This window comes from Bufo gargarizans, chromosome 8 (genome assembly GCF_014858855.1).
Source record: "Bufo gargarizans isolate SCDJY-AF-19 chromosome 8, ASM1485885v1, whole genome shotgun sequence".
NCBI lineage: Eukaryota > Metazoa > Chordata > Amphibia > Anura > Bufonidae > Bufo > Bufo gargarizans.
In genome coordinates, this window is record NC_058087.1 from 193,189,157 (window position 1) to 193,197,755 (window position 8,599).

The window sequence follows — 8,599 nt, forward strand, 5'->3', positions numbered from 1 at the left end:
CGGCATCAGTCTGAGGCATCTGGTAACGCATACATTTTTGGTATACATTAAATGGATGGCACAAATGGGATGTGAACCCAGCCCTAGTGTCAGAATAAGCCCCAGTACACAGCGGAGCAGCATGGCGGAGAGGGGAGGCCGCCATGTACTGACAGAGCGCTGCCTGGTCCTGGTGGTCAGGGATGAGGACTGTGCTTCCCAAGGATCATTTTCTACTGGGAAATACAGTGCACAATATAATACACTAGAATCCATATAATATAAAGATATTAGCCCTACCCCCAAATAATAATACAATTAGGGGGTCATTTATTACATAGAAATACGTCTGTTAGGCTACTTTCACACTTGCGTTCGGGGCTCCGCTTGTGAGTTCCGTTTGAAGGCTCTCACAAGCGTCCCCCGAACGGATTCGTCCAGCCCTAATGCATTCTGAGTGGATGCGGATCCGCTCAGAATGCATCAGTCTGGCACAGTCTGTCCTCCGCTCCGCTCAGCAGGCGGACACCTGAACGCTGCTTGCAGCGTTCGGGTGTCCGCCTGGCCGTGCGGAGGCGCGCGGATCCATCCAGACTTACAATGTAAGTCAATGGGGACGGATCCGTTTGAAAATGACACAATATGGCTCAATTTTTAAACGGATCCGTCCCCCATTGACTTTCAATGTAAAGTCTAAACGGATCCGTTTGCATTATCATGCAAACGTATACGTTCTGAACGGATGTAAGCGTTTGCATTATAGGTGCGGATCCGTCTGTGCAGATACCAGACGAATCCGCACCTAAACGCAGGTGTGAAAGTAGCCTAAGGCTACTTTCACACTAGCGTTCGATCGGATCCGTTCTGAACGGATCCGATCATATTAATGCAGACGGAGGCTCCGTTCAGAACGGATCCGTCTGCATTAAATTGGCAAAAAAAAAGCTAAGTGTGAAATTAGCCTGAGCGGATCCGTTCAGACTTTTACATTGAAAGTCAATGGGGGACGGATCCGCTTGAAGATTGAGCCATATTGTGGCATCTTCAAACGGATCCGTCCCTATTGACTTACATTGTAAGTCTGGACGGATCCGCATGCTTCCGCACGGCCAGGCGGACACCCGAACGCTGCAAGCAGCGTTCAGGTGCCCGCCTGCTGAGCGGAGCGGAGGCTGAACGCCGCCAGACTGATGCAGTCTGAGCGGATCCGCATCCATTCAGACTGCATCAGGGCTGGACGGAGGCGTTCGGGTCCGCTCGTGAGCCCCTTCAAACGGAGCTCACGAGCGGACAGCCGAACGCTAGTGTGAAACTAGACTTAGGCGTATTTCTGACACAGATTGTGGCACAAAGGTCCTTAGCACCGCAATCTGTATCTTTTCCCGCTCATGCCAGGTCTAAAAAAGGATGGCGTGGGCAGGGAAAGGGATACAGTTATGGCCATGCAGTTATTGGATACCACCGCCATATAGTGATAACACCGCCATACAATGATAAAACCACCATACAGTGACCGGATAAAAGGGTATAAGAGGGCACAGTACAGGGAATGACTATGGGCACTGCACAGGGTGTGGTAAGAGGGCACAATGCAGGGTATAAGTGGGCACAGTACGGGGTGGGGGGGCACAGTCACATGACCCTGTGACGTTAGAAGGTCCTTATGGTGAATGCTGTTCAGATGCCACCATAATGAGAGGCAGAGGAGTGAGACAGGGGCCCTGGGTGGACAGGAGGGGTGGACACAGCAAGTAGGGGGAAGGGGCTCTGAGGGGGATTCATACAAGTAGTGGCAGGAGGTCTGTGCAGGGCAGCAACAGGAGATAGGAGGGTGAAACAGGAGCTCTGGATACATGAGGGAGGAAAGGAGACAGCAGGGGCCCCATGAGGATGAGATAGGACAGGATATGGGGGGGGGGGGGGCAGGTGTCATGGGGGCAAACTGCTTAATGAAACAGTAACACAACTAAATAGAATGAAGCAGCAGCCGATCGAAGAGACCCCCCCTTCTGTCCCACAGACAAGAGACATTCACAGTGCAGACTGCAGACTCACTCACAGACTGTCTTCAGCTCCAGCTCCAGCCCTCGGTCTCTCTCCTCAGGCAGCGTGTGTCCTGTGTAGAGGGGGCGTGTCTGAGTCTCTGCAGCTCAGAGGGCCCCACCAAAGGGGTACTGCGTAAGTGAAGTGACAGCAGTGAGAGCTCCCATCTGTATTGATGGAAGTGCTCATAGCAGCTCAGTGGGCCCCCCCAGGAGCATTGGGCCCCGGCACTTGCCCGGGATGCCGGGTTATGACGCCGGCCCTGTGTGTGATACTGTCTGCTGAGCTGTGTATCTAATCCTATCCTGTGTGATACTGTCTGCTGAGCTGTGTATCTAATCCTATCCTGTGTGATACTGTCTGCTGAGCTGTGTATCTAATCCTATCCTGTGTGATACAGTCTGCTGAGCTGTGTATCTAATCCTGTCCTGTGTGATACTGTCTGCTGAGCTGTGTATCTAATCCTCTCCTGTGTGATACTGTCTGCTGAGCTGTGTATCTAATCCTCTCCTGTGTGATACTGTCTGCTGAGCTGTGTATCTAATCCTCTCCTGTGTGATACTGTCTGCTGAGCTGTGTATCTAATCCTCTCCTGTGTGATACTGTCTGCTGAGCTGTGTATCTAATCCTCTCCTGTGTGATACTGTCTGCTGAGCTGTGTATCTAATCCTGTGTGATACTGTCTGCTGAGCTGTGTATCTAATCCTGTCCTGTGTGATACTGCCTGCTGAGCTGTGTATCTAATCCTATCCTGTGTGATACTGTCTGCTGAGCTGTGTATCTAATCCTGTGTGATACTGTGTGCTGAGCTGTGTATCTAATCCTGTGTGATGCTGTGTGCTGAGCTGTGTATCTAATCCTATCCTGTGTGATACTGCCTGCTGAGCTGTGTATCTAATCCTGTCCTGTGTGATACTGTCTGCTGAGCGGTGTATCTAATCCTATCCTGTGTGATACTGTCTGCTGAGCTGTGTATCTAATCCTATCCTGTGTGATACTGTCTGCTGAGCAGTGTATCTAATCCTATCCTGTGTGATACTGTCTGCTGAGCTGTGTATCTAATCCTATCCTGTGTGATACTGTCTGCTGAGCTGTGTATCTAATCCTATCCTGTGTGATACAGTCTGCTGAGCTGTGTATCTAATCCTATCCTGTGTGATACTGTCTGCTGAGCTGTGTATCTAATCCTATCCTGTGTGATACTGTCTGCTGAGCTGTGTATCTAATCCTATCCTGTGTGATACTGTCTGCTGAGCTGTGTATCTAATCCTATCCTGTGTGATACTGTCTGCTGAGCTGTGTATCTAATCCTCTCCTGTGTGATACTGTCTGCTGAGCTGTGTATCTAATCCTATCCTGTGTGATACTGTCTGCTGAGCTGTGTATCTAATCCTATCCTGTGTGATACTGTCTGCTGAGCTGTGTATCTAATCCTACCCTGTGTGATACTGTGCTTAGCTGTGTATCTAATCCTGTGTGATACTGTCTGCTGAGCTGTGTATCTAATCCTGTCCTGTGTGATACTGTCTGCTGAGCTGTGTATCTAATCCTATCCTGTGTGATACTGTCTGCTGAGCTGTGTATCTAATCCTATCCTGTGTGATACTGTCTGCTGAGCTGTGTATCTAATCCTATCCTGTGTGATACTGCCTGCTGAGCTGTGTATCTAATCCTATCCTGTGTGATACTGCCTGCTGAGCTGTGTATCTAATCCTGTCCTGTGTGATACTGTCTGCTGAGCTGTGTATCTAATCCTATCCTGTGTGATACTGTCTGCTGAGCAGTGTATCTAATCCTATCCTGTGTGATACTGTCTGCTGAGCTGTGTATCTAATCCTATCCTGTGTGATACTGTCTGCTGAGCTGTGTATCTAATCCTATCCTGTGTGATACTGTCTGCGGAGCTGTGTATCTAATCCTATCCTGTGTGATACTGTCTGCTGAGCTGTGTATCTAATCCTGTCCTGTGTGATACTGTCTGCTGAGCCGTGTATCTAATCCTATCGTGTGTGATACCGTCTGCTGAGCTGTGTTTCTAATCCTATCCTGTGTGATACTGTCTGCTGAGCTGTGTATCTAATCCTCTCCTGTGTGATACTGTCTGCTGAGCTGTGTATCTAATCCTGTCCTGTGTGATACTGTCTGCTGAGCTGTGTATCTAATCCTCTCCTGTGTGATACTGTCTGCTGAGCGGTGTATCTAATCCTATCAGTGTGATACTGTCTGCTGAGCTGTGTATCTAATCCTCTCCTGTGTGATACAGTCTCGGTGATTCCAGCACCTTTCCCCTGCTATAGAATATTATTACTGATCCCTATGATATGAAGCAGAGGTGATCGGACATATCGACTACACGATTCTTCAGCACAATCCCTCTGAGTTCCAGCTAATGTAACAGCATGCAGAGAGTTAACTCTTTCCTGCTCTTCCAGAATATGGCGTCCACTGATCGGAGGGACGAGCTTGCTACTTATCCAGAGAGTGCGGCCCCGGAGAAGACCAGGAAGCCGGGGAATGTAGCCAAGCGTTTTGTATCTACTTATCTAGAGCAAGATGACCGGTCTGCAGCGCGAGGCGTCTGTGCTGAACATTTAAGGAATCCCAACCAGCTGGTGGTCCATGTGCTGATAGAGCCACCAACCTCCACAGACCGCGTGGCCTGTTCTGCTCACAAGAAGATGATGAAATATTTCTGTGCAGATACCGGCGTCTGTGTATGCGTGTCATGCTTTGCATTTAGAGAACATCGGGGACACCCAGGGCCGGCGTCAGCACCCGGCACACCAGGGCAAGTGTCGGGGCCCACGGTGCCCACTCACACCTGCAGCTGTGTCCTGATCTTTATTAAACTGCCTGTAGTGATGTCCGGATCATGAACGAATCGTTCTTTTGAACCGATTCAGTTCACTGATCCGGAAGAGTCGGTTCCTCTGACTGAGCCGATCCGAATGAAACGGCTCAGTCAGATCAGCAGCAGGCAGTGTAATAGGAGCCTCCAGTGGACGCTAGCCCCGCCCCTCCCCGCCCTCCAACCAATCAGAGGCAGCCAGCACTGACTCCCAGCACAGGGGGAGTCGCAGGGACTCAGAGAATCGTCTGAGTCTATTAGTTAAAAGAACCGTGAGTCACCAAGTCCCTGCCAGGCTCCCTGCAAGTCCGTCCGGGTAGGGGGGGGGGGGGGGGGGGCATTAATCTAGCATGTAGCAGAGCTGTGTGTGTACAGGGTACATGCAGCAGTGTAGCATCATGCTACACTGCTACATGCACCCTGTACACACACAGCTCTGCTACATGCTGTAGCAGAGCAGGAAGTCTGGTAGGGACTCGGTGACACGATTCTTTTAACACTCTCAGACAATTATCACAGTCTGCTTCACTGCAGCAGAGCTGTGTTTGCCAGGAGCCAGTCCCTCCTGACCTTCGGTTCACTTGAGAGCCGAATCAGCAAGTGAACCGAAGATTCGATGAGCTGAACATGCGCATTGATCTTCAGTTCACTTGCCTCTGCCGGCTCAGGAAGTGAACCGAAGATCCGATTCATGAATCGGTTCATTTGAATGAGCTGATTCAAATGAACCGATTCATGTGAAAGATCTGAACTTCCCATCACTAACTGCCTGTTCTGAATTCTCGGGCAGCTTACCTCAGCAATGCAGACAATTTTCACTGAGTGCACTGCTGGGGTGGGCGGCCCCAGGACTCAGAACAGGGAGTTCCCTACCGGGCTAAAGGACCTTCCTGATGTCATCCACCCATGTGACCAGTGGGGGAGGAGCCGGAGGAGAGCTGTGTTCCTGTATGGACAGGAGCCTGGCTGGAGTGTGGTGAGGCCTAGCTGTGTGTGCGCCTGTCCCTGTGTGTGTGTGTGCGCCTGTCCCTGTGTGTGTGTGTGCGCGCCTGTCCTTGTGTGTGTGTGTGCGCGCCTGTCCCTGTGTGTGTGTGTGCGCGCCTGTCCCTGTGTGTGTGTGTGTGCGCGCCTGTCCCTGTGTGTGTGTGTGTGCGCGCCTGTCCCTGTGTGTGTGTGTGTGTGCGCGCCTGTCCCTGTGTGTGTGTGTGTGCGCGCCTGTCCCTGTGTGTGTGTGTGTGCGCGCCTGTCCCTGTGTGTGTGTGTGTGCGCCTGTCCCTGTGTGTGTGTGTGTGTGTGTGTGTGCGCCTGTCCCTGTGTGTGTGTGTGTGTGTGCGCGCCTGTCCCTGTGTGTGTGTGTGTGTGTGTGCGCGCCTGTCCCTGTGTGTGTGTGCGCGCCTGTCCCTGTGTGTGTGTGTGCGCGCCTGTCCCTGTGTGTGTGTGTGTGCGCCTGTCCCTGTGTGTGTGTGTGTGTGTGTGTGTGCCTGTCCCTGTGTGCGTGTCCCTGTGTGTGTGTGTGTGTCCCTGTGTGTGTCTGTCCCTGTGTGTGTGTGTCTGTCCCTGTGTGTGTCTGTCCCTGTGTGTGTCTGTCCCTGTGTGTGTGTGTCTGTCCCTGTGTGTGTGTGTGTGTCTGTCCCTGTGTGTGTCTGTACCTGTGTGTGTGTGTCTGTCCCTGTGTGTGTGTGTGTGTGTCTGTCCCTGTGTGTGTGTGTCTGTCCCTGTGTGTGTGTGTCTGTCCCTGTGTGTGTGTGTCTGTCCCTGTGTGTGTGTGTGTCTGTCCCTGTGTGTGTGTGTGTCTGTCCCTGTGTGTGTGTGTGTCTGTCCCTGTGTGTGTGTGTGTCTGTCCCTGTGTGTGTGTGTGTCTGTCCCTGTGTGTGTGTGTGTCTGTCCCTGTGTGTGTGTGTGTGTGTGTCCCTGTGTGTGTGTGTGTGTGTGTGTCTGTCCCTGTGTGTGTCTGTGTGTCTGTCCCTGTGTGTGTCTGTCCCTGTGTGTGTGTCTGTCCCTGTGTGTGTGTCTGTCCCTGTGTGTGTGTCTGTCCCTGTGTGTGTGTCTGTCCCTGTGTGTGTGTCTGTCCCTGTGTGTCTGTCCCTGTGTGTGTCTGTCCCTGTGTGTGTCTGTCCCTGTGTGTCTGTCCCTGTGTGTGTGTGTCTGTCCCTGTGTGTGTGTGTGTCTGTCTGTCCCTGTGTGTGTGTGTGTGTCTGTCTGTCCCTGTGTGTGTGTGTGTGTGTCTGTGTGTGTCTGTGTCTGTCTGTCCCTGTGTGTGTGTGTGTGTCTGTCTGTCCCTGTGTGTGTGTGTCTGTCTGTCCCTGTGTGTGTGTGTCTGTCTGTCCCTGTGTGTGTGTGTCTGTCTGTCCCTGTGTGTGTGTCTGTCTGTCCCTGTGTGTGTGTGTCTGTCTGTCCCTGTGTGTGTGTTGTCCTGTCTGTCCCTGTGTGTGTGTCTGTCTGTCCCTGTGTGTGTGTGTCTGTCTGTCCCTGTGTGTGTGTCTGTCTGTCCCTGTGTGTGTGTGTCTGTCTGTCCCTGTGTGTGTGTGTCTGTCTGTCCCTGTGTGTGTGTGTGTCTGTCCCTGTGTGTGTGTGTGTCTGTCCCTGTGTGTGTGTGTGTCTGTCCCTGTGTGTGTGTGTGTCTGTCCCTGTGTGTGTGTGTGTCTGTCCCTGTGTGTGTGTGTGTGTCTGTCCCTGTGTGTGTGTGTGTGTCTGTCCCTGTGTGTGTGTGTGTGTGTCTGTCCCTGTGTGTGTGTGTGTGTCTGTCCCTGTGTGTGTGTGTGTGTCTGTCCCTGTGTGTGTGTGTGTGGTGTCTGTCCCTGTTGTGTGTGTCTGTCTGTCCCTGTGTGTGTGTGTGTGTGTCTGTCCCTGTGTGTGTGTGTCTGTCTGTCCCTGTGTGTGTGTGTCTGTCTGTCCCTGTGTGTGTGTGTGCTGTCTGTCTCCTGTGTGTGTGTGTGTCTGTCTGTCCCTGTGTGTGTGTGTGTCTGTCTGTCCCTGTGTGTGTGTGTCTGTCTGTCCCTGTGTGTGTGTGTCTGTCTGTCCCTGTGTGTGTGTGTCTGTCTGTCCCTGTGTGTGTGTCTGTCTGTCCCTGTGTGTGTGTGTCCTGTCTGTCCCTGTGTGTGTGTCTGTCTGTCCCTGTGTGTGTGTGTCTGTCTGTCCCTGTGTGTGTGTGTCTGTCTGTCCCTGTGTGTGTGTGTCTGTCTGTCCCTGTGTGTGTGTCTGTCTGTCCCTGTGTGTGTGTGTCTGTCCCTGTGTGTGTGTGTGTCTGTCCCTGTGTGTGTGTGTGTGTCTGTCCCTGTGTGTGTGTGTCTGTCCCTGTGGTGTGTGTGTGTCTGTCCCTGTGTGTGTGTTGTGTGTCTGTCCCTGTGTGTGTGTGTGTCTGTCCCTGTGTGTGTGTGTGTGTCTGTCCCTGTGTGGTGTGTGTGTGTGTCTGTCCCTGTGTGTGTGTGTGTGTCTGTCCCTGTGTGTGTGTGTGTGTGTCTGTCCCTGTGTGTGTGTGTCTGTCCCTGTGTGTGTGTGTCTGTCCCTGTGTGTGTGTGTCTGTCCCTGTGTGTGTGTGTCTGTCCCTGTGTGTGTTTGTGTGTCTGTCTGTCCCTGTGTGTGTGTCTGTCCCTGTGTGTGTGTCTGTCTGTCCCTGTGTGTGTGTCTGTCTGTCTCTGTGTGTGTGTGTGTCTGTCTGTCCCTGTGTGTGTGTGTCTGTCCCTGTGTGTGTGTGTGTCTGTCCCTGTGTGTGTGTGTGTCTGTCCCTGT